At 44.1% G+C, this 26099-nt stretch overlaps 1 long non-coding RNA gene across 1 annotated transcript in view; it reads left to right on the forward strand.

The window, feature by feature from the left end:
- Positions 1–25523, forward strand: part of LOC137373485 (uncharacterized) — a 76518-nt gene extending 50995 nt beyond the window's left edge. Inside the window, exons 2-3 of the long non-coding RNA XR_010975636.1 lie at positions 22527–22618; positions 25310–25523. This is a non-coding gene — a long non-coding RNA (uncharacterized lncRNA). The remainder of the gene's footprint in view (positions 1–22526; positions 22619–25309) is intronic.
- Positions 25524–26099: the final 576 nt, after the last annotated feature.

Genomic DNA, 26099 nt, shown 5'->3' on the forward strand with positions numbered 1-26099 from the left:
GGACAAAAGAGTGGCCCCCAGCAATAAGGTAAAGCGTGGTGAGAAGATTTTGGGAGAGCATCGCTATCGAGAAGGGAAAGAGATTGGGGCATAGATGGCCTAATCATTGCTTGTGAGGCCCAGAGGAGCCTGCTGGTCCCACAAAAAAAGTTTAAAAAGACAGCTATCAAACAATAAAAAAAATTAATTTGGATTACTTTTATGACTAAAAATTTTAATCCCAGCTAATCTTTGTTTTAATCGCATCTTTAATTAATATGGCTTCTAAGTTGGTTTCATTACTGGTTGGTTGGTTGCTTGGTTGGCATCTTTCCATCTATGACATGCAGCAAACAATGCATTTAGGTGGGGTGTCCTCTCTTGGGACACCTTTACCAATGGCTGTGAAGGTCAATCCTTGAGAGGCAGGTTCTGCCACAAGTGCTGCACGTGAAAGTGCCATTGACACTGTGAGTTGTTGTTTTTGACATTGGCACCTGTTGCCAAGCTGCTGTAGGAACTCGTCATCGTGGTACTGCACACCAGTCCACAGAATGTGTCGCCATTTCCCTCTTTCGCCAGCCAATGACTCCCAGGTGCGATAGTCAACATTTAGGGCCTTCATGTCACACTTGCAAGCATCCTTAAAGCGGATCTTTGGCCGTCGCACTGGTCGTCTATCCCCGGCTACATCACCATACAAAAGGTCCTTGGGTCTGTGACCATCTTCCATCCTGCGGACGTGTCTGATCCACTGAAGCCGCATCTGTTTGATTGGTGTCAACACACTTGCTATTACTATCATGCAAACAACAACCAAGCTTAAAAAAAAAACCCTGCTTATCTACTTCTGGATTCAAACAAATTTTCTGTAACTTAAACATGCCCAAGTGTATTGCATTATATTGCAGTGTTCCAGTGAACATCAGCACAAGCTCGAGAAACAGTATATCATTTATCGATTAGGCACGCTACAGCCTGCCGGACTGAATATTGAGTTCAATCATTTCAGAGCATGACGGGCCCCGCATTTTACTTTTATTTTTAGTTATTTTTTCTTTTTTTCTTTTTTCTTTTTTGTGTTTATTTTATTTTGGTTTGTTCAGTTTGTCTCTACTGTGCCTACCCACTGTTTTTTTTCATGTTTGTGCTTGTGGCTGTTCAGTTTTCAGTCCATTCACACCCTATCTGTACTAATGATTTGTCTTTCAGCACACCATTAACATATTGTTTGCCTTTGCTCCATGACCTTCTGGTCAGCTATTCTGTGACCTTGTCACACCTTCTCCTTTGTTATCTGTTGCCCCACCCCCTCTTTACTTGCTTAAAATCTTTTACACTTCTTATATCTGCAAGTTCTGAAGAAGGTTCACTGACCTGAAACGTTAACTCTGCTTCTCTCTCCACAGATGCTGCCAGACCTGCTGAGTACCAGCATTTCTTGTTTTTATTTTATATTGCATTATCTACTGGGCACCTCATTCATGCTCATGGATCAGAGCCACCTGATCACATGGTCACAATTGTACCCAACTTGGGCACATGGACAGAAGAGCTCTGCTCTGCAGCATTCTGGGGGAACCTCAGGACAGGACAGCATAGGATGTTTAAATCCTGTTTTGATTCTGCCAGCAAACACTGACAAGCAGACACCAGGTGAAAAATGCTGACTGTCAGCATGAAACTTTGATGGCAGCTACATATGTCACTGATACCTCCTTGTGACACCAGAGAGGCTTACATTCACTACTCTTGGTATCAGAGGCACGTAATCCACATCCTGCCACACACCTAAATGTAAGCTGCCAAGGGAGGCTTATGAGAGTAACGAGCTGAGGTGTCCAAGAGAATATCTAAAGCAGAACCTTGAATTTTTCCTACAATCACACAGATAATTTTTTAAAGCATCATGCAAATCGACAGATATTTGGCAGGATCCAGATTTGCTTTATTTCAATTAGTTTGATAAATGAACTGATATTTTAATAAAGGTTTCCCTTCTTTTAGGACGGCCACACTTCAATCATAGGAAAGGTGAAACCTTTTCTGATATTGGAGCTCTTCAAGGGGTAGTTCGGCTATTGACTAAATAAAGAGGGCATGGTAATTACTCAGGGGCTGGGATTTTATCTGGGTGATGGGGGTCTTGACGTCTGCCAAAAGTGACGCTGAGAAGCCTGCGTTGCTTCTTCTGTGGGAGGCCTGCCAAATCAAGTGCCAATTAAGCATTTACCTGGTCAGCGGTGGTCCTTCCACAGGATCAAGGACCCCGGCGACAGAAGTCCTGCCATCTGTGAGCTGCCAACCAATCAGAGGCCAGAAACTCTTTAACTGAGCAGTGCCACCACAGAAGCGGTGACTGCTGCCGGTGGAGCACCCACCAGAGGCCCAGGAATGATGCTGGACTCATGCCATTGGTAGGTGAATGTGGGAGGGGTCTCGCGGATTGGGGGTCACAGGGGAGGTGGGTACAGGGGGTCGGCAAAAGGGCAGGGGGTTAGCTCTCAGCAGACCCCCCTTCCCGAAGCCGGGCCCCTTGTTCAGGCACTAAGCCCCTTTTAGCGAGGTCCTCCCCCCACACCCTAGGGCCGGCAAGCAGTCCACATGGTCTTTCCTGCCATGCTTCCCATGCAGTGACAGGCCTGCCTGCCACTCAGCTAATTTTGGCAGAGATGGGATTTGCCCCAAGGAGATCTGTTTCTTTGTTAAATCCTCTTACATTTGAGTTTTAATTGAAATCATGTGTTATCCCTGTGGATCCAGTGGGAAAGAAAATCAGTGTTGGTGTAAAAGGGCTGCTGATTTGCTTCTGTTTTGCATGTTCACCCACCAGATTCAACACCCCATCTATGTGGAAACTGAAGATTAACCTTTTCTCAGAATGCTTGCACTATGTCCAGTACAGCTAGTATTCCGGCTGAGTCCTCTTTAGAATTATATTGCAAATGTCATTTAATTGCTCAATACAAAACATAAGAAAGCAGACAATATTGGTCAGTCACCATGCTGATATCCTATTTGTTTTAAACATTCTGTACACCCTAACTAGATGAAGAAGCCAGTTCTACATTGCATTGTACAGTAGGAAGTACTGATGCCTCCCCAAGGATCTATCCTTGACCCCCTTCTATTTCTCATCTCCATGCTGACCTTCGGTGACATCATTTCAAAACAGTTTTCACATGTACAACACTCAGCTCTACCACCTCTCTCGACCCTTCTATTGTCTCTAAATTGTCAGACTACTTTTTTGACATCCAATGCTGGATGAACAGAAATTTCTTCCAAATAAACATTGAGGAGACAGATGCCATCGTCTTCAGTTCCCACCACAAACTCCATTCCCTAACCACCAACTTCATCCCTCTCCTTCACAATGTCTGAAAATGAACTAGACTTCTCCCAACCTTGGTGTCATTTTTTTATTAGCCTGGAATGAGCTTCCAACCACATATCCTTCCTGCCACTAAGACTGCCTATTTCCACCTTTGTAACATCATCCATCTCCGTTCCTGCCTCAGCTCATCTGCTGCTGAAACCCTCACCAGTGCCTTTGTTACGTCTAGACTTGACTATTCCAATGCACTCCTGGCTCGCCTCCCACAGGCTGCCCTCCGTAAACTTGAGGTCATCCAAAAGTCTGTTGCTTGTATCCTAACTCGCACCAAGTCCCGTAAACGTATTGCCCCTGCGCTCATGGTTCATGGCTCAGTGGCGTATGGCTAAGCAATGTCTCAATTTTAAAATTCTAATCCTACTTTTAAAATCATTCCATAGCCTTGGTCTTGCTCCTCCCTATCTCTGTAATCTCCTCCAGAATCCTCTGAGATATCTGCGCTCCTCTAAATCTGCCCTCTTGAGCGTCTCCAATTTTAACTGTTCCACCAGTAGCTGTAGCGCCTTCAGCCAGAATGGCCCTAAATTCTGGAATTCCTTCCCTAGATCATTCCATCTCTCTACCTTGCTTTCTTCCTTTAACATGCTCCTTAAAACTCTTTGACCAAGCTTTTGGTCATCTACTTTAATAGCTCCTTATATGACATGTTGTCAAATATCATGTTACAACGCTCCTGTGAAACACCTTGGGACATGTTATTACATTGGGAAACTGACAGGATCAGATCATCTGTCCCTTTTACGAAAGGAAAATGTAAAAAATATTACACTGGTGGCCTTAAAATTGCACGGATCCCAATGCACATCTATTGAGACAGTGACAGGGCCACACAAAATTGCTCTATTGTCTTCATTTGTACATTATCAGCAAGCTACAGGCATCAGTCATGACCCCAGAGGTAGCTGGCCAGTTCAGAGGGAGTTGGGTGAGGCGGGGAGAGAGATCAGTTGGCTGCTGAGTAAACCAGTTAATTTCGGGAGAGGCAAAAAATTGGGCATTTGTGGGGTGAGTGCAGGCTGGCAACTGCAGTCAATTTTAATGTGGAGCAAGGACGGGCACTCCTGCACCTCCTGGCTCCAAATATACAAAACTTTTTGGTCCTTTAAGGACTGCCTCTGTGGCTGCTTTGTGCCCAAGAAAACTAATCGCAGCATCCTTGTTGTATTATTGCACTCGGCTACAATCCAGTTCAGTAAAAGGGCCGAAAACAGGCATTAGGCCCCCGTATTGTGTAGGCAATAGGCCTAACATTTTTTTCAGGCACCCACCCCAAATTATAGGGTGGTCTAAACAATGTAAAGGTAGCATACGTCCAGCACTGGCTGAGCGTGCCCACCAAATTTATGATTGTGCAACAAAGGAATGTCTTGTTTCATAATGGGCAGATAATAAATAAAACAGTATTTCAAATGTGGGCTAAAAGAGAACTATATAGCTTTCTGGATTTTTTGTTCAGAAAAGAATTTATGGATGGCATTTTCTTGACCAGTTTTTGAAGTTCAATAGATTAATATACATCACGGGGACAAATTTATCTTCAATTTCTGATGCTAATAAATGGTAAAGGAAAGACTGTACAGTTTAACAGAATAATGATGTTATTAATGTCTTTAATGATGACTAATTTCTGAAGCTATAAACTGGTAAAGTAATGTTCGTATGGTACAAAGGACTGAACTCAATGTTGTAAATATATTTAATGTTGAATGAATCCAATTTAAAAAACTCATGTGCCGGTCACATGTCATATTGGATCCTCCAGAGCTCATTTCACACCCTGAAAGAGCTCCGTGCAATTGAATTCCTCGGCAAAGGGAGCAGTAAACAACGGTTACCAATTTTAAAAAAAAGTTAACGAATGACTCAGATGATTCCAATTATATTTTGAAAATCTTTTCAGCTGCCTCCTTGGGTTCTCCTCTAAGCCGAGGATCTAGTACTGGAAATAAGGTTTGTAATATAGCAAAGGAATAAAATGCTAAAAATTACAACTGAATGATTAAAATTAACCATAGGAATTTCAGTATTTGAAATATTCGTAACCATGTTTTCCATTGGTGACCTATGCCAAAGGGAGAAGCTTCAATTTTGAGTATATGAAGGTTCCCACAGTCTTCACTCTCAGCTGTCAAGTGTCATCAAATTACTGGCTATACCTCCCAACATATATTTAAGCTCACAGAATTTTAAAATTAATTGACAGCAGGACTAGTCCTTCACAAAGCATGTGAGGATTTGTTATGTCTGAGCTGCCTCTCCTCTTGTGCTTCTGTTTATCAATGAGAAATTGTTGCAGAACAGAGCTCCTAAGGAATCCCTTATAAGAAGCAATTAAGGCCATACAATTTTTTACTTTCTTTTTTGCATCAGTCATCAGAAACAAGATGAAGCACAAACAATTCAGTGTTTTCAGAATTAATCTTGAAAGCAAAAACAGTGCATACTATATTCCAACTGTTTTCCCACAAATGCAGACAGCAAGTAGAGTAAGAAACCAGAGATAGAACTGAGAAAAAAAAAATTAAGTGGGAAAGGATTCAGGCAATTTTTACAGTTTGTAATGTATTCTAAATGTTTACAAGCTGCTATCTTTCTTGTATTTAAATTTAAACTCAGAATCCAAAAGTAACCATCGTTCATATAAAAAAGCTCAAAAGGGCTGTGTCATTTGTTAAATTTGGAAAGAGATTCTGAATAAAAATCCTAAGTTAGATATGTATGTTTAAGTAGAGTGTATTGGTAACACTAAAAATTGGCTTACCCCATTTTTCAGGTACTTGCGCTGGTTCCATTGGAGGTAGCTTATGTGCTTCCACCTCAAAACCATGATTGTAGTGTTAGGCCAAGCCTCTGCCACGCTGCTGGCAGCCTTGGCACTGACAGCACATGGTGCAGCAAGCCTTCTGTTCATAAAGGCAGATGGTCCCTCTTAAACAGAAGCTGCACTAAAAAATATTGTTGCAATTTAAAACATGGAAAATGGAACACCAGGGCAGAGAGAAGGTTCCAGGCTGATGGATGCTGCGCTGGAGGCAGAAGTGGTAGAGGTGGTCAGGAGGAGAATTAGCATGATTCCATGGGGGTTTGGGAGGCCCTCAAGGTCCACCCTCAGAAGGGAGTAGGTAGTCAGGGAGGTAATTCCCGGAGTCTGGGTCCAAGAACCTGGCAGCAGCGCCACAAGAAGTCTAATGACCTCATGGCGTGGTCAAGGTCAGTGAATGAATTTTCACACAACATCTCCTACTCACCACACCACCAACCTCTCATGCTGCTCAATGCACCACATCCCCATCACTCATCCAGCAACATTTCCTGGCACTCAGGCCTAAGGCCCAACATCCAGGTCTCACCCTCAATGTTGCCAGCCTCACACCTACCTCTCGCTGCCTCCACATACCTCCAACTATTCAGCACATCACCCAAACACTTTGCAACAAAACCACTGACATTTATCCCTTTTTCTTGCAGGACATGGTGACACACAATATAAGAGAGAAAAGCAGAATCAGTGGGGGACAATCTGACACTTGCAGCCACCAGCTTAGATACTGGCACTGCATGCAACTTGGAGGCTACTATAACACTGGAATTAGCAAGTCACCTTGCACGAGTGGGCTGCAGCCACACAAGGGGTAAAGGACGTTTCTTTTGCCAGCTCACTGGAGGGCAATATTGCAGAAGAGTTCTGCTGCAGAGGATTTATATAAGGACCTCAATGGGGCGACAAACAGTAGAACCATGATGGGTGTACACACTGAAATGCTAGGTGCATTGGCTGGTCAGCCAGATAGCCTATCACTGTTAAGGAGTATGGAGGAGTTGGCTCCAACTTGGCAGAGGGTATTACACAAGGCTTTCCATCTCCATATCCCTGTCATGCTGCAGAGTCAAAGGCACTGCAACTGCAGCCCCTATACCTGTTGTGTGGACAGGTCACCAAATTTTGTGCCCTCCCTAATCCAAAAACTCACAACACCTCCAAAAACACTCCACAGTACTTCCAGACACTTTTCAATAGTAGAAGTTATTTAAAATTATCTTACCTTCTATGTGGGTGCCTGATTCTTTAAATAATGCTGTGCTGGGCCCATCTTGTAGCTTGACATTTCGTCTTTGCAAAGTGACATGCGATTTCGTTCAGGGGACCTGCATGGTCCAAATTAGGAAGTCCAACATCACATCAATCATTAAGGCTGTGTGACATCAGGATAGTAGCACTTCACATGCTTCTGGAGCATGTAGGGGCACCTGCGTGGGTCCGTTTTCAAGATTGCATGCCACACGTGCCATGCTGTAGCAACTGGTAGTACAGCGTGCACCGACAGGAGGGCACAAGGCTTCTACGAAAAACAAATTTACACCCCAAGAGTTTTCCAAAGATATTTGTTAAGTTTAATATGTAATAAGTAATATTTTGATAAGTTTAATCTGTAATTCTACATATTTCCTGGCATTCACTTTCATATCTGTACTGTAAACAGATGGATAACACATGGAAAGAACTTTTCTCCAATGCAGAGATTTATTTACAAAACTATGATATTTATGTGTCTATATATCTCTATGAATAAGGACAGTATGATTCATTTATTTATATATAAGAATCTGTATTGGGGCCTAATCTATTCACTATATTCATTAACGACTTAGATGATGGAATAGAAAGCCTCATATCCAAATTTGCTGATGACACAAAGGTAGCTGACATTTTAAGCAGTATATTTGGTGCATAAAATTACAGAGATATTGATAGACAAAGACAATTGACAAAACTGTAGCAAATGTCTTTCAATGTAGGCAAATGTGAGGTAATTCACTTTGAACCTAAAAAGGATAGAACAGGGTACACTCTAAATGATGAATAGCTAGAAATAGTGGCGGTCCAAAAAGATCTGGGGAGTCCAGGTACAAAGATCATTAAAATGTCATGAACAGCTACAGAAAATAATCAAAAAGGCTGGCCTTTATATCTAGAGGATTTGAATACAAGGGGTTAGAAGTTATGCTTCAGCTATAGAATGCGCTGGGTAGACCACCTGGAGTTCAGTGAACAGTTCCAGGCACAATGCCTTCGGAAGGATATATTGGCCTCGGACAGAGTGCAGCCTATATTGATCAGAATGATACCTGAACTTCAAGGGTTAAGTTAAGGGCCAGACTAACCAGGGTTGTATTTCCTGGAATTTAGAAGGCTCAGTGGTGATTTTTTTTATTCATTCATGGGATGTGGACATCACTGGCTAGGCCAGCATTTATTGCCCCTCCCTAATTGCCCTTGAGAAGGTGGTGGTGAGCTGCCTTCTTGAACCGCTGCAGTCCATGTGGGGTAGGTACATCCACAGTGCTGTTGGGAAGGGAGTTCCAGGATTTTGACCCAGCGACAATGAAGGAATGGCAATATAGTTCCAAGTCAGGATGGTGTGTGACTTGGAGGGGAACGTGCAGGTGGTGGTGTTCCCATGCATCTGCTGCCCTTGTCCTTCTAGTTGGTAGAGGTTGCAGGTTTGTAAGGTGCTGTCTAAGGAGTCGGTGCATTGCTGCAGTGCATCTTGCAGATGGTACACACTGCTGCCACCGTGCGTCGGTGATGAAAGGAGTGAATGTTTGTGAATGGGGCGCCAATCAAGTGGGCTGCTTTGGCCTGGATGGTGTCGAGCTTCTTGAGTGTTGTTGGAGCTGCACCCATCCAGGCAAGTGGAGAGCATTCCATCACACTCCTGACTTGTGCCTTGTAGATGGTGGACAGGCTTTGGGGAGTCAGGAGGTGAGTTACTCGCCACAGAATTCCTAGTCTATGACCTGCTCTTGTAGCCACGGTATTTATATGGCTACTCCAGTTCAGTTTCTGGTCAATGGTAACCACCAGGATGTTGATAGTGGAGGATTCAGCAATGATAATGCCATTGAATGTCAAGGGGAGATGGTTAGATTCTTTCTTGTTGGAGATGGTCATTGCCTGGCAATTGTGTGGCGCGAATGTTACTTGCCACTTATCAGCCCCTAGCCTGGATATTGCTCAGGTCTTGTTGCATTTCTACACTAGCTGTTTCAGTACCTGAGGAGTCGCGAATGGTGCCGAACATTGTGCAATCATCAGCAAACATCCCCACTTCTGACCTTAGGATTGAAGGAAGGTCATTGATGAAGCAGCTGAAGACGGTTGGGCCTCGGACACTACCCTGTGAAACTCCTACAGTGATGTTCTGGAGCTGAGATGATTGATGTCTAACAACCACAACCATCTTCCTTTGTGCTGGGAATGACTCCAACCAGCGGAGCGTTTTCTACCGATTCCCATTGACTTCAGTTTTCCTCGGGCTCCTTGATACAATACTCTGTCAAATGCTGCCTTGATGTCAACGGCAGTCACTCTCACCTCACCTCTTGAGTTCAGCTCTTTTGTCCATGTTTGAACCAAGGCTGTAATGAGGTCAGGACCTGAGTGGCCCTGGTGGAACCCAAACCAAGCGTCACTGAGCAGGTTATTGCTAAGCAAGTGCCGCTTGATGGCGCTGTTGATGACATCTTCCATCACTTTGCTGATGATTGAGAGTAGGCTGATGGGTGGTAATTGGTCGGGTTGGACTTGTCCTGCTTTTTGTGTACAGGACATACCTGGGCAATTTTCCAGATTGCCTGGTAGATGCCAGTATTGTAGCTGTACTGCTTGAAATTTTCAAGATATTAAGGGAAATTGATAGGGTAGATATTTTATTGGAATGCTTTATTGGAAACTCTGCTGTGTTGGGGGTTTCCTGTGCTTTTTTTCCACAGTCAGACTTTGTTTTTTCAGTTTGCACGTTTTTCAGAGTTTTCCCCCACTTTTTTCTGTCGCTTCCATGGAGCCTTGAGAATTTTTTTTTAAACTGGGACTTCTCACTTGTCAGCACAATGACTCACCCAGTCGCTTGCTTTTCAGCCACTCTTCCATTATATGGAGCTTTTAGCAACCTTCTCAGGTATGTAACTTTCACTCTTTTCAGGTACTTGTTTTAAAGTTTCTTTACTTGTTTGCTGTTTTACCCATGGTCTTCAAGCTTAAATGTTGTCTTTTTACCACCACTGCCACCATACCATGAGTTTCTTTGTGTTATCTTAGGCAACACATTGAGGTACGTGGATTCCAGTTCCTTGAAGCTCTCTAGAAGGTTTATTAAGAACTAAACTAGTACATACAGTACAGAGCAAACTATATACAGAACCTTAGTCTAAGGTGTTGCTGTTCAGAGTGATTATGGCTTCCAGTTACATGACTACATCCTGGTACTTAGCTCATCAGCATTCTGAGTTCTGAAAGGGTCATCACTCTTAAAGCGATCATCCAACACTTTTATACCCACCTGAAAGGACATACAGGGCCTTGGTATAATGTTTCATCCAAATGACAGCAGCTCAAACAATGCAAGGCTGAAATATCAGCCTAGATTATGTACTATAACTCTCTGGAGTGGGACTTAAACCCACAACCTTCCAACTCAGAAGTGAGAGTATTACCAACCAAGTCACAAGTTAGGCTGCTAGTGGTGTATTGTGTCCAGTTCTTGGCACTACACCTTAGAAAGGATGTCAAGTCCTTAGAGAGAGGGAGAGGAGATTTACAAAAAAGATATCAGGGATGAGGAACTTCAGTTATGTGGAGCGACTAGAAAAGCTGGGATTGTTCTCCTTACAGCAGAAGAGGTTAAAGAGAGAATTAATCGAGGTATTCAAAAATTTGCTGGAGTAATTAAGGAGAAACTATTTCCGCTGTCAGGCAGTTTGGTAACCAGAAGATATAGATTTAAGATATTGGCAAAGGAACCAGGGGGAGATGTAAAGAATCTTTTTTTACACAGCAAGTTGTTCTGATCTGGAATGTACTACCTGAAAAGGTGGTGGAAGCAGATTCAGTAGTAGCTTTCAAAATGGAATTGGATAAATACATGAAAAGGAAACATTTGCAGAGCCATGGGGTAAGAACAAAGGAGTGAGATTAAGAAGATAGCTCTATTAAAGAGGCACAATGGGCCTAATGATGTCCTTCTGTGCTTTTTGATTCTACAATTCTACTGTAACATTAAACATGTTCAACTATGAGTGCATTATTCACCCTAGAACTATTAACAAGCAGTTTCAACATCTATTGAAAGTATTGCAGTATATTCTTTAAGAGAGGAAACATCACCTGTGCCAGTGTAATTTAAATATTCTGACTGCAGTGAAATTGTATACAACCGTCTGTCAAGATGGCTATCAGAAGTAGACCAAAGCACACAATTGCATTGGGGAATATTAGGGTAGATATTCTGAATGCTTGACTATAGCAAGATACCTGGCTCACTGTAGGCATGGATCAGAAACATATGGGTGACTACGCATGATTTTTCATCCTTTGCAGCAGCTCAGGTACTTCACTGGAATGAGGAGGTGGCAAATCAATCCGTCATTGAATTTAGAGTGTATCAAATGGTTTCCATTTATTTGCAGCCACCAGTGTGAAATTACCCTTCACATCTGTTATGTAAGTCTCACCAGCATGCATCAACATGCAGAGAGGCGTTAGTGTTATGTTAATCCTGTAAAGAGCCTTCAAAGTGTGAAATATATTGGCATTGGAATATAAGAATATGTAGGAGCAGAAAAATCCTATTTGGTCATCAAGCCTATCCTTATTTTGATTGATTCAATCTCACCCACCCACCAACTCATTGTGTCAATACATTCATTCCCTCTTCTGAAGCACATTAAGTTGCTTCTTCAACTCAATTACACTGTTCATTTATTGGCCTTCCCTGGCAACTGTTTCTACAAACCTGTTTCCCTAGGAGTTTCAAAAAAGTTCTGACTTACTTTCCTGATTAGCTTTCAATTTTTACACTTGCATCTGCTGATGTTTGAACTTCAAGCCACAGTGAACAATTTGCACAGATCAGCTTGTGATATGCCTGATGAACAGAGCAATAAGTCGATATTTTCTTTATTCATTTCATGGGATGTGAGTGTCGCTGGCAAGGCCAGCAATTTTTCTTTATTCATTTCATGGGATGTGGGCGTCACTGGCCAGGCCAGTATTTGTTGCCCATCCCTAATTGCCCTTGAGAAGGTGGTGGCGAGCTGTATAGAGTAAATTGTAATTTTAATATCACTGATGTGAGCGATAGGTTGGTAGGATTTATTTCATGTATGTCAAATAAAAATAGCATCATATATATCACGATCAGTGGGCACAAAATTTATGCCCGTGGTGCCACATCCATCTATCATCAGTGGATGCCGAATGCCCTCCTAGGGAAGCAAACAGCTGCTTCCAGTCTTCCAGTGTGGCACATGTGGCACGCCATCTTGAATAGGACGCTCACGCCGGTGTCCCCTGCATGCGCCTGAAGCAACTGAACCAGTGCTGTCCTAATGTCACACAGCTCTATTGCCTGATATGATGCCCATTGCCCTAATTTGGACCATGCAGGTACATTCAGTGAATTTATACATCATCCAGCAAAGATCAAGGCCAGAATTTAACGTTGGGCGGGAGGCTGCCTCCACTGGGCCTGGGGAGCCATGCTGGGATTTTTCACTCCCCAGGCCCATAATTAGCCTTGGGTGGGATTTCCATCTCCTTGAGGCAGGAAGTCCTGCCTAATGGAGCTGCCAGCCAATCAGCAGACCGGCAGCTCTTGGTCCCAGCAGTACCACCGGGAGCAGTGGCCATTGCTGGAACAACAGCTTCAGAAGGAAGAGGAAGGATGGCCCGGGAAAGGAGGTATGTTTTTAGGGCCTTGCCAGGGACATTTGGCTGGGCCCTGGCAAGGCAAGGGAGGTCTGTTGGTCGGGGGGGAATGTTGTATGTTGGGTGCGGTTGGGGCTTCTGGGGCAGCCCTCTGTGGGGGGCAGTGTGGCCGATCAGGTGGGCCCCCCAGCCCACAAGAAGGCCCCCAGGTTTTACCGGGTGGTGTTCTTGGGGCATTTGCTGTCCAGCTTCTGCGGGTAAAATACCTGCGGGAGCAGGAGGAGGTCCTTGAGTGGCAGTGAATTGGCCACCGAACAGCCTCAATGATTGGTCTAGGGTGGGTTGGCCGCTTCTCACCGCCGCCCCGCGTAAAATTGCAGCAGAGGCAGGAAGGGGCGGGAACGGCCCGCCCCCGGCCTCCCATTCAATTTTCCCCTCCCCCCGCCCCGCACCACCAGCCCACTCGTTAGGGGGCCATAAAATTCCGGCCCAAGTGTCGGCTGCAAGAGGGACCCAGTATTAGTGTTATTTAAAGGGCCAGGCAATTTGAAGAATTTCTGTTATTCAAAGTCTCTGGAAGTACTGTGGAGTGTTTCTGGAAGTGTTGTGGTGAGTATCTGGATTTGGCAGGGAGTGTTGCTGCATCCTCACAGGGAGGGCAGAGGACTTGGTGACCTATGCACACAAAGGTATGGGAGCTGTAGTTGCTGTGTCTCTGGGTTTGTAAGACAACAAGAACATGGAGCAAAGGTTGCGGCGAGGCATGCTCTGTGCAATGCCCTCTGCCAAGTTGGAGCCAGACTCCTCCATGCCCCTTGGCAGGGACAGGAGGCTGTCTAGCAGGCCAGCTAATGCACCTAGCATCTCAGTGTGCATATCCATCAGTGTTCTTCTGTATGCCGCCTAATCAAGCAGGTTGACTTTTGGAAAGGCCCATGCTCAAGCTGGGAAATCCAGATTTGTGAGGTGTTGAAGGTGAACTGAAGGATTTGCTTAGCCGTAGCTAGAGGGAGAATTCCCGGAAAATCTCAAACCTTGGAAAACAGCTGAGAAATTAAGGAAATCAAAGCTGTGGTACACTTTGGTTTGGTCCCAGATGAAGTGAACAAACCACCAAAATCCTGTAATGTATAGAGAAATTCTTGTGGGTGGAAGTAAAAGTCAAATGGGAGTGTTCTGTATGATTTTAAGTTTAAAATATAAATGTCTCAAGTTGTAGTGTTACGCTACTAATGTTTTGCTTTGTTTAACTCTTGTACAATAACATTTTTACTTAAAACGTGAAATCTTGTGGCATAATTCTTTCAGTAATAACTGGGAATTTCACTTACTCTTTTTAAAAGTTAATGGTCCCTAACAGTATCGTAACACTGATAACCGCTGCACCTCAAATACCCCAGTTAACAATACCCATTAGCAGTGCTTATTCAGGAGATTCACAGTTACTACTCCACTAACCCTCATGCTGATATATGCAAATGACCTAGGGTTTATCTAAATACCTGCGTAGAAGACCCATAAATACTTCAGGCATTACTAGCAGATCTTCCATGGTGTTGTTCATGGTGAGTCAAACGTTCATAAGACAGGTTGGTATGTCAAGTAGCATTATCAGAGATGTTAATTTATCCCTATTAGGGAACCCGAGAATTCAGAAACATTGGTAAAAAGGCCTGGGGTCTGTTAGTATTGGGATTGGATCTCAGTGTCTAGCCATACTTCCCATGTCTAGAAACACTTGGAGAGATTTGATCCAGATACACTACAGCGGATGATTTTGTAAAATTGGGACAGGATTTGTGATCACTGAGAGAGAGGTCCTGGAATTGGGGAGCATTGGGGAGCTGGGTTTCCAGGTATGGAAGCTGAAGGTCATCCCAGGATCTGAGAGTACTGGGAATATGGTTTAGGGATAATGAATACTAAGAAGGGATACCAGGATATGAGAGTGGGGGAGATAGTACCTGGGGTCTAGCAAGAGTGAGTAGGGGATTTCAAAGCACAAGGAAACAGAGTATAATAGTATTGAGGGGTTCCAAGGATCTGGCAATATTGAGAACTGCATGGAGAAGAGTGGCTAAGGAGAATGTGACCGGACTCCCTTTGGCCCTTTTCAAATCATCAAGGACCACACCTGCAGCACACCCTTCTTGAGAATCTCCTCTCCCAACCAGTCCACAACCCCTCTGTACCTTCAGACATTCCTCCCACCACCAATTACCACTTTCTCTATCACCAACCATTTCCTGTCTTCATGGACAGGATTTTGGATTGTTTGAGGATGTTTTTAGGGGCAGCCGGTTGCTTAAACCCACTCACCCAGATTGCCCTCGCGAGACTGACACACTCAGATTTCGAAAGGTGCCAATGGGAGCCAGAAGAAGCAACCTGCTGGGACTGCTTAAATGGCCACTTAAGGCCATTAATGAGCATGTTGTCAGCTCGTTTAAGGGCCAGACTTGGATTTTGGTTTTAAGGGTTGGGTTTGAAATGCTTTCAGAACCATGACATGGAGGGGAAGGCGGTGACACAGCGGGGAGTGATCTGTAGTGGCAGGAGAGGCAGTATTGAAGCAAAAAGGCTGAGAGACGGCCCTCATTCACAGATAAGGAGTTGTGCTCAATGATAAGAAATATTATTCATAAATTTGTACTCTTCATAAGGGCTATTTTTGGGGTGAGTGTTGTGGGGGAGGTGGAGGTGGTTGTTCAGGCAGACTCAACAATTCAATGCCAACAATAGAAGAGCATACAAGGAAATGGGATCAAGCTTCTCTGAGCTTAGTCTGACCAGCAATGAGGAGCAGCATCTGCCAGAGCAGAGGCAGACCCCTGGACAATGGGGACACAGTGATGAGGAAGGAGGAGCAGGAAAGCTCCAGAGTCCTCATCAGCTCACTCCATCACTCTGCCAACCCTCACTTCCTATTCTCCTGAGTTTTGCCAACATAAAATGGAAACACTCAAGTTAGCCTTGGCGCAACAACTTTTCCAGTACTTAATGGCTTAACAGTTCACGATTATTTACATCAGAAACACCCAAGTGAGCCACAAGGTGACATTACCAGGTGTTGGCCTCCTTGGAATGCCACTCCTACAAGGTGCTCCCCGATACGACCTCCGTAAAGACAATTAACGTTAAAGCAAGAGATATGGGCCGGAATTTTATGCCACCCCAGCGAGCCGGATGGTGGCGGGAGGTGGCGTAACATGAAGCAGGAGGCTCCAGGAGCCCTTCCCGACACGCTCCTGCCCCACTTTATGTGGGGGGGGGGGTGGGGGCGGCAAAAAACGGGCCGTCCGCACCAGGCCAATCAAGGCCTTTAAGTGGCCAATTAATGGCCACTTAAGGGCCTTCGCCCGCCTCCACAGGGATTTTATCCATGGCAAGCGGGCGTCCTGGAGCCAGGAAAGGCCATCCAATGAAAGTTGCGACCTCTCAGTGCCCCAGGGGTGGGCCCTGACAAATGGGCACAGGGTGCCCAATTGAGGGCTGCCCCCACTTCCCCAACCACCCCCAAGGCCCAAGATGCCCCCCTTCCCCCCAAACAACCACCCTTACCTTGTCACGGCCCAACCGATTACCCCGGTGAGGCAAACCAAACTTACCTGCACTCCTGGCTCCATGTCCTCAGCTGGGCTGCAGTCCCAGCAGTGGCCACTGCTCCTGGTGGGGCTGCTGGGACTAAGAGTTACTGGCTCGATGATTGGCAGGCAGGTCAATGGGGCAGGACTTCCTCCCTCAAGTGGGTGGAAGTCCCACCTTGGAACACTTAAAGCCTGGGGACCCGTCAAATGCGGGACGGATCCCCAGGCTAGGTGAAAGCGGGTTCGCCACCGACTTTTACGTCGGTGGCCAGCTCCCATCCATCCGACGTAAAATCCAGCCCATGAACTCCCCAGACCATTTGAAGAATTTCACAAGAAGATTTCACAGTTTAAGTCTTTTACTATAACAACTAAACTAAAAATCAACATTAACTAAACAGTACCTCTTTGTAAGTAGCTAATGCACTAAATTACAGAGAAAGGTATTTCCCATTAATTTATTAACACACTTGAAAACCCCCAGCATATCTATACATTACAGTGTTCTCATTGAATTAGTATCTTTGCAATTAAAAATCCCAAACTCCTCCCATTACAATGGGTTGGACCTCACACTGTCCTTCTCAAAACCAAAGTCCTTCCTCTCACTTCTTCTGAGCACATTCAACTAGTCTTCCATTAATAAGGCAATCTCTGGTGATCTTGTTGGTCTTTTCTCCTCCACAAACCACAACTTTCGAAAATGGTTCAAATTTTAGTAGCCTTTTTTCTGTATCGGTAATATGAGAGCAGTTGTTTTCTCACTCTCTCTCTCTTCTGAAGTTGTTGATCTTCCTGTCTTCCTTTCAGCCTGTTAAACCTATGAAAGCCTGTTGAATTTATCCAGAACCAAAAGTCAGTTGTCATTTGCCTTTTGCCTTTTACTATCTGACCATAGAAAAACCACCTGGGCCTAAAGGCCTGCTCAAATCACAAAAAAAAAACCCGACCCGAGCCCGACGGAACCACATTGGACCCTAGCCCGACCCGGCCCGAGTCCCTCCATTGCCCCCCCGTGCCCAACCTGACCCAACCCGACCCGCACCCGACCCAACCACTGCAATGTTCCCTTTACTTACCTTCTGACTCCCAATCTTCAGGAAGCTGCAGCATGAGCATGATGATGTCATAGAGGCGCTCACTCGCTCACTGCACAGACTCAGAGTTTCCTTCTTTGACGTCCTGGACTCCTGGCTCAGGTAAGTTTTTAACTTTTAACACATACCTGCAATTCTTGCTGTGTGTGTCTGGCCCCACCCGGACTCGGCCCGACCCGACCCGAGCCCAAAGGCCGGACCCGGAAGAGTGGCCCGACCCAACCTGAACTCGACACATGTCGTCGGGACCCGTCGGGTTCGGGACGGGTAGCAGGCCTTTACCTGGGCCTTCCTTTGTTTCCAGGTGCTCTCAATTTCCAACTCGAATGTGCATTTTTAGAGCCCCTGGTTCCCTGCTTACTATCTGAAAGTCTGGAAGAGCGAAACCCATTGTCCTTCAGATGTTACAAACTTGTACTCTGCTTTCAAAAGGGTCCTTGACCTGGGTTCCTTGTTGTCATGGTAACCAAGATCCCCAGTTTGTCTGTGGGGGCAGACTTGGTGCGATTGTGAGATTACATGTTTTTGTCCAAATCCATTTTACACTACATTAAAAATCACAGTTTTTAAAACATAGCCATACTACAAAGTCCAGTGTTCAAAACACTCCCCCTGTGGCTGAGGATGAGGTGGAGGCAGACTGCTCACTCATGCCTTTCTGGGCCTGAGATGCCCGTGGCAGTTGTCCTCATCAAGCCTCCTGCACTGTACCCAGTTACTCCTGCCATTCCTCTGCTACTGACCTCATGTGCCACCTCCAGCCATGCCCTCTAGTGAGTCTTGCAGGCCTTCTTTTGGCACTGGCAGGGAAGAGAATATTCCTGCATGCACTTACCACCTCCAGCAGGATCTCCAGCGAGTATCTGAAAAACAGGGGGCTGCACTTGCATGGGAGCCCTCCCTGCCCATTGTCCTCTGCTCAGCCTGCGATTCCATTTTTCAGGCGAACTGCAGTCTCAGCAATGGCTGCCACCCACCCTTTAAATTGGGCCTGCTTTGGGCTTAGTCCTGCCTCCTTCCTGCATCCTCCACTGTTAATTGGGTGGCGAACGTGACTCTTGGCCAATCAAGTCATTTGCAAATCAAAATAGCGCGGCATGCACATTTCTGTGTCAGTATGGGGCTGGAATCCAAAAGTCATCATAACATTGGGGTTCTGACACAGGAATTGAAATCTCGCCTTGTGATCCTGATTGAAAGGTGATAAATTGGTCTTCAGAATGGAACATGGCAAATGGTCAGCCCATTTTACACTGCACCCATGTTCCTTTCCACTGACTTTGAGCACATTGCTGATTTGTAATTGATTGTTTTGTGCTACCACCAAAGATCCATTAAACCACCAAATGTTCAGTGCACCATTATTAAGTTTTTGGATTTCTTCATCGGTCTTTAATATATAAACTCACACAAGCTAATAAAAATTATCTTTAAAGATCATTATTTACACAGTTTTGATGTTATTACATGAAAGAAAAATTGCCTCAAATGGTTTAGAAGAGAAAGATTTATTAACTGAATTTTTGATTGAAATGAAGGGGCATCTTGCCATTGATGCCTAAGGCCCAGCTAATGCAGTTTTCAATATGCACAGAGTGCTTCTGCCTGGTTTGACAGCAGCATGTTTAAATATGTAATTTAGGGAACTTTGTTGTTATCGAACCCCGAAAGCAAATGGGTGGATCATGCCTAACCTTAAAAGGAACGCTGTTGGTTACTCCACAAAACAGTCGAAAACGTCATTTTCCCTTATTTATTTATTTTATTTAGAGATACAGCACTGAAACAAGCCCTTCGGCCCACCGAGTCTGTGCCGACCATCAACCACCCACTTATACTAATCCTACACTAATTCCATATTCCTACCACATCCCCACCTGTCCCTATATTTCTCTACCACCTACCTATACTAGGGGCAATTTATAATGGCCAATTTACCTATCAACCTGCAAGTCTTTGGCATGTGGGAGGAAACCGGAGCACCCGGAGGAAACCCACGCAGACACAGGGAGAACTTGCAAACTTCACACAGGCAGTACCCAGAATTGAACCCAAGTCGCTGGAGCTGTGAGGCTGCAGTGCTAACTACTGCGCCACTGATTTGGAATGTAGCACTTTAACTTTATTTTTGAATGACAAATTAAAGTAATTGTTGTGAAAGGTACTTTGTCAACATCAATAGCTTCTGCAGCTGTCACTTCAGCCTCTGTATTTTGCAACTCCACTATTCTGGCATGAGCAGCTGTGGTGAACTTCCTGCGAACCTTCAGGGTACAACTGTAATAAAAATGTCGGGTTTAGTGCAGATTGGTAGTGACAAGATTTTAAATCGGAGTGGAAATAACAGTGCTAAAAAGGCCACAGGCTTACGAGGAATGAATTGTGGTGACCTTTACAGCAGGATGAAAAAGAAAGAACTGAACTATTACTGCAGCTGCAGTAATTCTCTAACAAAACATGTGGAATCTGCATTTGTCATCTGTTAAATGAGAAATATAATGTATCATTTCATAGTGTTCCATTCAATCAATTTCTAGAGCAACTGTACTATTTCAGCATTGCTACAGTATAATATTTTTTAATGTCTGGTGTTTATTATAGCTAGACATTCTTTTTACATATTTTCATTAGTGGGGGGTGAAGGAATACGATGCTATAGAGTGCCTGTGTCATTTTGTCAAGTATATCCTAATTATCATTGCTTGTCAAATTGTGTGATTTGATCGGAAGAATCAATATCCCACTGTCAAAAATGAAAAATAGTATATTGATAAAAGATTGCTATGTTTGATCATTTTACCAGCAGTAACACACTCTGGAATGTGTTGCAAGGAAACAGTATATATCAGAGCTAAGATAATGTTGATAAAAGCTTATAGGTGACATTATCCCAACGATTCAATATGCATTTGCCTTGCAACATGTCAACTATTACCATTTACCATATTTAACATTTTATCTAATGTTTATCATTATTAATAATAAAATTTTCCCTGTTTTAGAGTTGAAATTCTACTAATATATGTCCATTAAAGAAAACAGAGAAGCCTTTACAGCATTATTGCATCTTGTGATTGATTATCATGTAAGCCATCGTCAATGCCCCGCAACACTCCTGTGTTCTTCTCAAATAGGAATGTGCTTAAAGTGCATTGTCCAGTCAGTTACTATACTCACCAGAGTGTTGGGCTACCATATTTAAGGAATGGGAATATTCAAGTCAATTGTAAAGTATGTTTGCTGTAATTAGCCCAATCTATACCTGAAAGCCCATTAATATTTTAGAAAACAAATTGTCAAATCTAAAAATATATGTTTGTAGTTAAAAATATATACATCATGAGAGCAAACAGGAATGGTAATGCAAGTACTGAAATGTAAAATTACTTTAACAAGGTGCCTTATCTGAATTGGGAAGACATTGCCAGACTACTTTCAGTCTAGGCAAACGTAAGGGAATATTTGCAATCCCGGTATTAAATAAAACACAGTATTTGATTTTACACCGTTATTATGTGTTAGCTTGAATCATATAGTGATCAGATAGAAGCAGAATATTTAAGAAAATACACACCAGTTAAATACCTGTTGTACCATCTGAAATCCTTCGCTTGTACTTCTTTCAAATTCGAATATGTATTCGGTATTAACGATAATGTCTTATCTACATTGGGGAGACTAAACACAGATTAGGCAATTGCTTTTCATTACACCTCCATTGAGTCTGCAATTGTGATCCTGAGCTTTTCAGCTGCTTGTAATTTTAATTCTGCACCTCACTCTCGCTCTGACCTCTCTATGCTCGGCCTCCTACACTGTTCTAATGAAGCTCAAAGGAAGCTTGAGGAATAGCACCTCATCTTTTGATTAGGCACTTTATAGCCTTCTGAACATAACAATGAGTTCAACAATTTCAGATTATAATCTCTGCCCTGATTTTTTTAGACAGCAGCTGTTGGTAACGATTCAGTAATTGCCATTTACACCTCCTGTGGACCAATTTTTTGTTTACTTGTCCCATTACCACACCTTTTTGCCTGCCACTATTTTGTTATTTAATCATCCCTGCCATCCACCCAATCACAGACCTTCGCTTTTGTTTTTACTTCTCCTCCCCACTTTCCCTGCCTCTATACTTGCTTAAAACCTGTTACATCTCTAATTCAAATCCAGTTCTGATGAAAAATCAATGACCTGCAACTTTAACTTTGTCCCTCTCTCTCCACAAATGCTGCCTGCCCTGCTGAGTATTTCCAGCATTTTCTGTTTTTACTTCAAGTAGCAGCTATGCCATCACCGTCATGATTTGTCCTCCTCTCTAATGACTGCAGCTCTGTTTTTATAGATGTACAACTTATCCAGTTCACAATATACATGTGGTAGAGGCTTTGTAAGCATTATATAATACTAGGTGTGAGTGAATAATTATCTTTCACCTTGTGTGTGGATAGCTATGATTTTCGATTATCACCCAAACAAATTTGATTGTTATCATTTTTAACAAAAACTATTTCTGTCAAGCAATTGTTCATTCCATCACTTCAGCCATGTGCTGCAAGCTTGCATCCTCTCTAAGGAATTCAGGGTGTCGATGCACTGATCCATTCAATCAATAGATTGCATTCTTTTTCCTCTGAACTATTTTGGTATTACTGGATAACTTAGGAATCTTCATGCTATTTTAAACTGATTGATTATTTGTGTTGATTCAATACAATATTTCCTTGCATGTGATAACACAATTGTTTCTTAAATTCTAGAAGCGTGGACACTATCACCAGTTGAAGATCCAATTTCCATAATGCACGATCTATCTTGTGACAGGATGGGACCATTGACTAAAGCAATTTAGGTCTGCTTTTTCAGTTTTCGGTCTATCTTTTCCTTTCCTTTCTGCCTTCTTTCTTCTGCTGGAACTAAAGACAGATTGTATGATTATGTAAGATTCTTGCAGAGTTCATCAAAGATTTTTAGAATAACTTTCCAACACATTTGGCCCAATTTTCCTTCCATAGTTACAAGCACACTTTTGAAGCATAAATGAGCATAATTTCCATTCTGGGTTTGTACACTGCATGTACTAATTATGAGCTGATTATTTTACCTGTGCACCATCTGGCTGCTATTTCAGCCACTGCCTGAACATAGAAGTAAAACTGAGCATCAGCTACGCAAATAAGAAAACAACTCGCCAAGTCTCCTTCAATAGCACTTTCCAAACCTGCGACCACTTTCACCTAGAAGAACAAAGGCTGCGGAACGCAAGTCACACACTGTCCTGACTTGGAAATATATTGCCATTCCTTCACTGTCACTGGATCAAAATCCTGGAACTCCCTCCCTAACAGCACTGTGGTGTGTACCCACACCAGATGGACAACAGCGGTTCAAGAAGGCAGCTCACTACCTCCTTCTCAAGGGCAATTAGGGATGGACAACAAATGCTGGCCTTGCCAGCGATGCCCACATCATATGAAATGAATTTAAAAAATTATACACTTGATAATTGGTTTTTAAATCTGCAAAGAAAAGTCTCATTTGTGTCAGCGAATGACCTTATAAATCATGGTTGTCCAACATACAGCCCGCGAGCCAGGATCCAGCCCGCCAAATGTTTCCATCTGGCCCGCAGATGTAAACTGTGCCTGGCCGTTCCTTATCCTCACTAGTAGTCCATGATAGGAGATGAAAAATTTGCCATTGGCTTTTTCTTGCAGACCAGCTTTTAAATAAATTGGGTCAATTTCACAGCTGACAGTTGCTGCATGAGAGCAACAGCAGTCACTTCCCAACTTCAGACAGATTTGGGGTTTTACGGTGGGTTGCATTTTTTTTAAAGCCCGCTGGAAAACCCCAGATCTGTCTGAAGTTCAGAAACGGCTGCTCCTGAAGTCAGCATCTGTCAGCTGTGAAATTGATAGCGCGAGCTTTTCCAAAAACTGACCAACCACAAAGCTGAATGTTCCCATTCTCTGCAACAGTCAGAGAGAGAAGACAGAGTGGGGGGGGGGGTGGGGGTGGGGGTGGGGACAGAGAACCAGAGAGGGGACAGAGAGAGAGGGGGGACAGAGAGAGAGTGGACAAGAGAGGGGGGATAAAGAGAAGGGTGACAGAGAGTGAGTGGACAGAGAGGGGGGGCAGAGAGAGGGAGAGGGGAGAGACAGAGCGGGGGGAACAGAGTGAGGGGGATAGAGAGAGAGAGCGGGGATAAAGAGAGAGGGGGACAGAGAGAGAGAGAGTGGGAGACAGAGAGAAGGGACAGCAAAAGAGAGGGGGTGGAGACAGAGAGGGAGAGAGAGGGGACAGAGAGAGAGAGGCAACAAAGAGAGAGGGAGCAGAGAGAGAGGGGACAAGAGAGGGGGGATAAAGAGAGGGGTGACAGAGAGAGAGTGGACAGAGAGAGAGAGGGGGGCAGAAAGAGGGAGGGGGGAGACAGAGAGAGGGGAATAGAGTGAGGGGGAAAGAGAGAGAGAGCGGGGATAAAGAGAGAGGGGGACAGAGAGAGAGAGAGTGGGAGACAGAGAGAAGGGACAGCAAAAGAGAGGGGGTGGAGACAGAGAGGGAGAGAGAGGGGACAGAGAGAGAGAGGGAGCTAGAGAGAGAAATGGGGACAGACAGAGGGGGACAGGGAAAGAGGGGGGCGCAGAGAGAGAGTCGGGACAGAGAGAGATGGGGGACCGACAGAGAAAGACAGGGGATGGGGGGAGCAATACAGAGAGGGGGGAACAACAGAGAGAGGGGATCACATAGAGAGAGATAGACAGACAGAGAGAGAGAGAGGGAGAGTGAATGATCAAGATCACTCCTGACAGAATGACATCTATCCGGAATACTCCTCATCACTAGAAGAAGTATGCGGGCAAACATTGACCACTTGTGCAAGCAAAAAATGCCAAGTATCTCACTAAATCAGCATCCAACATAGTGAAGAGAAAGTAAGTCAATAAATTAGTCTTCTCATTTAAAGCTTCTTCACAAAATTGTACATTTATTGTTGTTTTGATTAATAGTAAGATACATTTCTAATGCCCTTAACTTTCCAAAATTGCCTCACCGGCCCCCTATGTAAGACAAAAATTGGAATGTGGCTCCCCAATGCGAAAAGGTTGGACAGCCCTATTACAAATCAATGAATAGAAGTCTATTTATAAATATATATTTGAAGTATATAGTGTAAATATTTCAGTCCCTAAACTCACATAGGCCTAAGTAGAATAAACACAATATCAGTCTGCTGCCTGTATAAACTACTGTTCCAAAAATTGAGAGTGCACTGGCTCTGTGTATAGAGACCAATCATAAAAATTTCTTATCAGTTGCATACTGATACATTGTGGATTAGCCTGTGTACATTGCTGTCTTTGTTGGTTAATCTAATTCATTTCATTATAACATGAAATATGCAAGGGAGCCTGAGTGTGCATGCAAAACTAATCACCACAAAGGTACTATAATAAATTGTTGATCAATTATTAGCCTCGTCTACATCAGCATTCAAGAAATAGAAAAGTAATGAAATTATTAAATCCTTCATATTTTTCAGCACTTTTATGTTATGTGATTATCAGACAGAGAATGGGCTGGATTTTACCAAGCCCACGACATCCAGCTCTGTGGCAGAGTGTGCCAGAATATGGGACCGGCAGCAGCCCACCACGGAAGCGGATGCCGGGAGGGCCCAGCCTGATCCTCCCAGCAGCAGCGAGGCTCCATGGCAGAAACCCCAACGCCTGCTGCTGGGCGACAGGGCCTGAATTTCAATACATAAATCAATAAAGTGAATACATTTAAATAAACTTATCTTCCATCCTGCGGGCCCTCCACGATCCTCAGTGCAACGGCCGTCACTCCTGCGCATTCAATTCCCCGTCTGGGGAAAGCTGGTGTGAATCTGATGGAGAGGGGGGAGGAGGTAAGATTCTCAGTGCAGTGGGGTGGGGGGACAGGGTCAAATAAATGTAATGGGTGTAGGAGATGGTGAGAAGGGGTGAACTTCAAACTTTGTGCAGACTGGGGGGTGAAGGTCATTTTTCAAAGGTAAATGTTTTGTGGTGTGGGGGGGGAGGACAAATAATTAATGTAATTGTTATTGGGGAGTGGTAAAGGGGCATTAAAAATTTATTTGAGAACTTTTGGGGGGGGTGTAGTTTTAAAAATTTAAATCTGCTAGCAGGCTGGCTGCTCTTTAAAAATAGCGCCACCGCCGGTGCACGGGCAGCTGACGCCATTGCCGGGGATGGACAGCACGCCCCCTCCATGTAATTGGGGTGGGGTTGGGCCGCCGTGGCTATTTAAATGAGCCGCCATGCTAGAGATTGTGGCAACTCTTTGGC

Source organism: Heterodontus francisci, chromosome 9 (assembly GCF_036365525.1).
Source record: "Heterodontus francisci isolate sHetFra1 chromosome 9, sHetFra1.hap1, whole genome shotgun sequence".
NCBI classification, from domain to species: domain Eukaryota; kingdom Metazoa; phylum Chordata; class Chondrichthyes; order Heterodontiformes; family Heterodontidae; genus Heterodontus; species Heterodontus francisci.